The sequence below is a fragment of the Mycetomoellerius zeteki genome, unplaced genomic scaffold, assembly GCF_001594055.1.
Source record: "Mycetomoellerius zeteki isolate Tzet28-1 unplaced genomic scaffold, Tzet1.0 scaffold42, whole genome shotgun sequence".
NCBI classification, from domain to species: Eukaryota; Metazoa; Arthropoda; class Insecta; order Hymenoptera; family Formicidae; genus Mycetomoellerius; species Mycetomoellerius zeteki.
Window position 1 is genome coordinate 92450 of NW_017257414.1, and position 6794 is coordinate 99243.

Sequence of the window (6794 nt, forward strand, 5' to 3'; positions counted from 1 at the left end):
GGAGGCACCGTAAGAGAATGAAGCAGAAGAAAAAATGCCGAGGACTGAAAGCAACCAAGCAAGAAAGAAAGAAGCGGTTCGTCGTCAATACGTTGCGCAGGAAATTATATATATGTATATTGTATAATATTATATATGATAAAAGTTTTATATATACATGGAAAAAACGATTTTGCTGGAGAATTTAAAAATTTAGCTAGATTTGAAAATGATTTTGTTGGACATCAAAACTCAAACTTATTACTAAAATGTCAAAATGTTTAGTAGTATTGGTTCATCATGCTTGAGGTTCCTACATAATTATTTTGATGATCCAACAAAATTATTTTTAGATCTAACTAAATGTTTAGGTACTTCAGCAAAATAATCTGTTTTTTCCGTAATAAAATAAAAAATAAAATAAAAATTTATATATCTTTTAAATATTATATATGTATAATTGTATAATGTAATGCTTTTCTCTCTCCGTTTTGACCAATAATAGGATTTCTCTTACTTAAGTGGATTTATTCTCATCAGACTAATTTTGAGTTATAATTCAATTCTTCGTATTTTTGTCCATCCATTTCTCTCTTAATCACTTTATTATGTATGTAATCTTGCAATGTTTGCGACATTGTCTGAATGACCGGAACATTGATGGATAAATTTTTATATAACACATTTATACGATAAACGTTAAGAAATAATTATGTCGCGTGTCAGAAAAAGCTATACACATTCACCTAAAAAAAACTTGAATTTCTGAAAAAATTCACTTATCGATGAAAAATTTTCCGCACAATTAAAGAACAAAAGACTAATTAGTAAAGCTTTATATCTTTTTATCATACTCGAACGCCTACTTCGCGATATTATGCTTTTTCCGGAAAACTTTTCTAAAAATACCACCAACCTTTATTTATCTTATTACTTAACGTCAAATGACGATACCCTAACAGCGTTTGCTGTTATCGTTACGATTGCATTTTCTCTTTTCTACGATTTCCGTTTAGTCATACTCATTTTGGCGGGGCTTACCCCGAATAATAAAATAGATTCCTTTCTCCGTCTTGCCTTCTCTCGCCGCCTCTTTCGTGTCTCTCTCTCTCTCTCTCTTTCTCTCTCTGTCTGTCTGTCTGTCTCTTTCTCTCTTTGTCTACTGCCGCAGATGGCTGTCGCTGTTCCACTTTACGGGAGCGCGATTTCCCGAGATATCCTCTACCTACTATACTACTACACACCACCTCCGCCGCCACCTCCTCTCGTCTCTCCTCATCGTTTCTTTCTCGGCTGCTCACCGCGGTATGCCAACCTTCCACTCTACCATATTTCTCTCGCGTACTCGTACGAAGCGGCGGCAGGAGGTGGTAGTGGAGGTGGATGGATCCGCGCTGCGGCCCCCACGGACGCCTACGAAAGCACGTATACAGGCGGTTTCAGGAGGACAGGTCGATACTTCGGGGAGCAACCGCTCGCGCTGCCTCGGGGTTATCGGTATTCAAGCAAAACCGGGGAGGACCTTTCCCTTCATCAAAAATTCTACGGAATCTTATTTAAGTTATAGCGAGAAACTTCATTACTTTTATAGATTTTAAATTAACATCACTATTTTGAAATATTCGTATGAAATGTTTTTTAAGAAAAAATCTTAATAAAATGTATGTAAAATATGTACGAAGAAAATTTTTTAAATATAAAGTAGGTATGACTTTTATATTTTACGTCCATTTCCCTTACCCTTCCTGTCCTTTATGCAGCCAAATTATTGTGGTATACGTATCGGAATGTTACACATGTATATCGCATGAAATAATAAAATACCTGAAGTAACAAAAGGTCAAGAAGAATAGATGTCTGCGTTGGGAAACTCGAGAAACTTTGCGACTGATAAGATAAACAGAACGGCAACGTTGTGCTACAGGAAAGTTTCTTGGAACGCGTGTCCAATTTCGAATAATCTTTTAAAAGCACACAATCGCGATTTGATAATAAGGGCCGAGAGAAAAACGTGTCAAATTTACCATTTCAGCATTTAACATTTCGAACGATAATATTTAATGAATGAATAACACCACAATGAAACTTCGAAAGCTCTGCTTTCAAAAAAGTTTCGTAAAACGAGTGTTTAATTTCGAATAATTTCCTAGAAGCGATAATCTCGATTTAATAATAAAGGTTGAGAGACAGATCACACACACTGCATATTTAATATTTTAGTTTAGCATTTAACATCCCGAGTGATAATACACTGAGAAAAAGATATTAAAATTTTTTTAATGAGATATAATGTTTATTTCACTGAAATAAATCCTTATTTAAATACGGCAAAATAAAATTTTACTTTCTCTTATAATTAATGAAATATGTTTCACAGAAATATATATATTTCGCTATCGCAGTCAAATTCTTATAACCAATAAATATCGAAAAAAAATATCATATGTTAGGTATCAAAGAAGCAAAGATAATCCAATCCATTATTAAGTTAAACAACATTTTGATACTTTTAACTTCCATGTACATTAAAATGTAAATCAATCTATTTCCTGTAGTTAGTTTTGAAGCAAATATCATCCATATTAACGTATGCAGTAAATAATAAATAAATTGAGTCAAATTTAATACATCTTGAATTAAATTTAACTTTATTTTTTAAATCAAATTAACGACACATTAAGTAGGAGTAGTGGCAACCTATAGAAATAATTGAAAATAACTCAAATTGGGTATGATTTGATACAATGAAGTTAACAGTGTAATTTGCTTGCGTATATTCCGACTTTCTTCCTCAGCGTATTTAATGAATGAATAACATCACAATTAAATTTGAAAATCCTGTTTAAACTGGATACACTTGACGAACTTGCGACATGTTTGTAAGAATATTTTTATCTAGAACAATAAATGAAGAAAATGATAGTCATCATTTCCTCGAATTTTCCAAGGTCTTTAGAAGCAAAATTTTATTTTGTCGAAATAATAATATCCAAAGATAATAAGAATATCTATCTAGAAATTAAGATAACAAAGTTCTTATTTCTTCTTTAATTTGATCTTATCAATCAAAATACTTCAGCTCGCTTTTCACATACAGATGATCTTGTCCACAATATATAGATTAACTTTACTCTCTTTATCTTTTTCTAATTCTTAAAATTAGAGAAAGATAAAAAGTAAATTAAATCGAGATTAAAATTAATCTACTTTGATAAAAATGAGCATTAAATTGCTTTGTTTCTTTAATTCCTTTGCCGAAGTATCGACTGCTAATTCTGAGATACCCGGTATATCGTACACACCGGGCGTATATATGCACTTTGTCCTTCTCTTTCTCTCTTTTCTTCCTCTTCCTCCTGCTCTTCTCAGCATCCAAAAGCGTGCACCGGCACGAAGGACGAGTCTGCACACGTTCGCTCTCTCTTCTCGGGTCTCTATTCTGCCTTTTCTTCTTTCCCCTTCTCCCCCCTCCTCTCTCTCTCATGCTCTTTCTCTTCTTTCTTTATGGAGCCGAAGCACGAGGCGAGGTCCGATTCGAACGTACGTCGCGCTCGTGGGAAAAATAGAAGCGACAAGCGAAACACGCGCCGCGTCCGGGCCTTCTGGGCGTCGCGACGCGACGGTTCTCCTTCATTTCCACCTTCGAGACGTCTCCTCCGTCTCCTCGGGATAGCGACTCGACGCTCGTGCTCGCGAGAGAGACAAACACCGTTCGTCGTGCACGTCGCCGGATATCACGAACGTTTCAGCTGACCGACGATAATTCCTCGTGATTCATCCTGTGCCTTACGTTTCTTTACGCCCAGCCTGGTGCCTTTCTGCCGCGGTTCACCGAGTACGCGTATCCTTTCGTTTCGTTTCGATTCATTTCATTTCCACGCGCAGAGAACGTGATAAAGTCGCCGTGGTCAAGAAACGTATTTCAGCCCGATTTCGGAAAGAAAGAAGAAAAATAAATCGCAATAGGCGGTCTATTAAAAAATATATGTAAAATATTAATTCCAAAACACAATAGATGTAAGCTTTAAACCGTAAGATATTGGCCAATCATAGCCTAATTATATAAAGAGAACAATCAGACTATGAATTGGTTGATTTCTTAGTCAAGGCTTACTACAATTATTGTGTTTCAGGACTTACAGAAAAGCAATAAAACGAGTGTATATGTATTGAAAATTGTGTGACTTCTTACGTTTTTTGGAGTTCTTTGTAAATTTCCCTAATTTGCTAATTTTTTATATAAGTCGCATTCTAGACAATCTAGGCACTGTCCGTTTCCGTTACTTTGAAATTAATTTTTCTCTGCTATGCAGGTTATAGGCTGGTCCTGAATACTGCAGTCTGCTGATTCATCAGATAAAAATAAAGTTTTATTTCTGCTGTTCATGTAATTTTGTATACTCTTTCCACAATGCAGCTAAATTTTATACTACATTTCCTAGTATCTTTCCATTATAAAGCTTCTCTTTCCGAGTGATTGTTGTCGGAATGTAATTGTCTCGAATTAAGAGTGGGGAGTGATAAAAAGTTAAAACCTCAGGTGCGATCGAGATCTCCAATCTATTCTTCTTGACTACGTACTTTCTCTTCAAACACCTTCTCAGACACGTACATTTGTCTTTTTTTATCTCTTGCCAAAAGCCCAAGCTTATCTCAAGATGTAATAAACTTGAGCTCTCGGCGAGAAAAACAGTAGAGTGAAGCTAATTGTATAATGGAAAATAAGAAGGGCCGCAATCTTTCATTGTTACATGTTTTTATTAGCTGCGCTTATCCATGTCATGTCACCTGTTCCTCTCCGTTTGCTCCATTTTAAACGCGAAGTGCGACCTAAAAGAGTCGAGTCGTACAATGAAAAAAAAAAAAGTCTAGTAATAGCTATTAAACGTATTTTGTCTAGCGTATCGTTGCAATATTTAATAAATATTATCAAACATAATAACGATAATCAACCGTTTGATAATAATTAGAAGAATAAGATATTTGGAAAAGTAAAATTAGTATTTAGTTAGTTTTAGTTATATTAAAGATTACACAAAAGTATTTTTTAACAAAATGAAAAACTTATGAAAAAATTACAGATATTTTTATATATATTGAAATAATACAAAAAGTTTGACGATTTAGAATCTGAGAGTTAAAAATGATTTCAATATAAATGAACATGTTTTTAAAAAATAATTAAGATAAAATGAGAAAATTTTCATTGAAACCGTAAAATTGTATTGTTAAAAATATCATATTAATGAAAAAACTAATAAATATGTGTGTAATTTATATTATTATGTATGTATTCGTTTTTATATCAAAGTATATATTTTTAATTCCAACTTCTGCAGAGACTATAGATCTGATACCTCCTTAACCAAACATTTGATTAAAATTATTTTAGTTTTTCAAAGTTTCTTAGTCTCTCCATCACTTAGGCTCAATTATTTTTACTCAATTTTTTCAGTGCACTAAAAAAAAAGAGTCTAGTAATAATTACCATTGAGTGAAATAATTTTAATTAAATGTTTAAACGTAAACAAAAATTATTTTATTTTTCTGAATATTTAGTAATTATTACCAAACGATTGATAACATTATTGTACTCAATAAATAGTTTTAAAAGTAAAATTATTTTTATTACATACCTAAACATTTGATTGACATTTCACTCGACATTTAGTAATTATTATTAGACTCCTTCCTTTTTTAGTACGCACGAGAATCATCGCGACAGATCTCGGCGAGTTCAAAGCATTGGATGTCCACTACGATATCCACGAAGTCTCGTCCGCCACGTCCTTTATCTTACATACGAGTTAAAATTTTGTGGAATTTAACTTGGCGCCTGTTGTTGATATCAAATCTTTTATACAAATGATACGTATAATTAGAGTTAAGTAAATAACAAAGATAGTACCACTTGGGTTTTACTTTTTAATTTGATAGAATTTAACTTGATTAGTTAAATTAGACTATATCATTAGGTTTTAATTTTTAATTTAATATAATAGTTTTTTTCAAGGAGTAATAATTTTTGACAGAGAATTAAAGCTGCCATTACTTGAGTTGGAATTGACAGACACTTCTATAAGAATATTCTTGAAGAACAGAATAAAAAAAAGGGCTATGAGCCAAAAATCAATCGTTTTAATTTAAAAGTAGAAACGTTGGAAAATAAACAATGATATCCATTAAATTATTATAAACTTTAATAGAATGTGAATTTTTGAAGAAGTAGAAACGTCAAAAAAAAAAAACACGAAAGTCATCTGTATTTTTCGAAGAATAATAAGGAATATTTTTTGAGGAAGAGAATTAAAGCTCCAATTATTTGGGTTGAAACAGGAAGACCTTCGTGTTGAGAATATTTTTGAAGAATTAAAACTACTGTTACTTTGATTGGAATAGTAAAAAGATACGTGACGTATCACTCAGGTTTTATTCGAGATCTTACATACGAGTTATTTCTCTTCCTTCTCCTCCTCGCTCCGACTCGACATTCTCGAAAGAGATCGCCAAAATCGCGCTGAGAATTCCCTGGCGAAGAGGGAAAGGGGAACAGGGGCCACCACTCACCTCTCGCGATGTAGCAAACAGATGCGCTCCTTGGCGACCTTCAGCTTCTTAGAGATGATCTTCTTGAGATTCTCCACGGTATCGTTGCGGTCGACCGCGAGCTCGAACTGACCGCCGGTGGTCGGCGTGATGCAGACGGTGATCTCGTCCTTGTCGACCGCGGTGGTCGCGTTGGCCGCGGCCACGCAGCCACACCCCGGCTGCGGTGCCGGCGGCCGGTGCGGGAGGGGGGGCGGGGGGGGGGGGGG

The 6794-nt window shown here is 34.4% G+C and overlaps 1 protein-coding gene across 1 annotated transcript in view; it reads right to left on the minus strand.

Annotated features, from left to right (window-relative positions):
- Positions 1-6764, minus strand: part of LOC108726429 (midnolin-B) — a 64587-nt gene extending 57823 nt beyond the window's left edge. The window contains exon 1 of the mRNA XM_018453997.1: positions 6547-6764. The gene's annotated coding sequence lies outside the window, so the exon portion shown is untranslated. The remainder of the gene's footprint in view (positions 1-6546) is intronic.
- Positions 6765-6794: the final 30 nt, after the last annotated feature.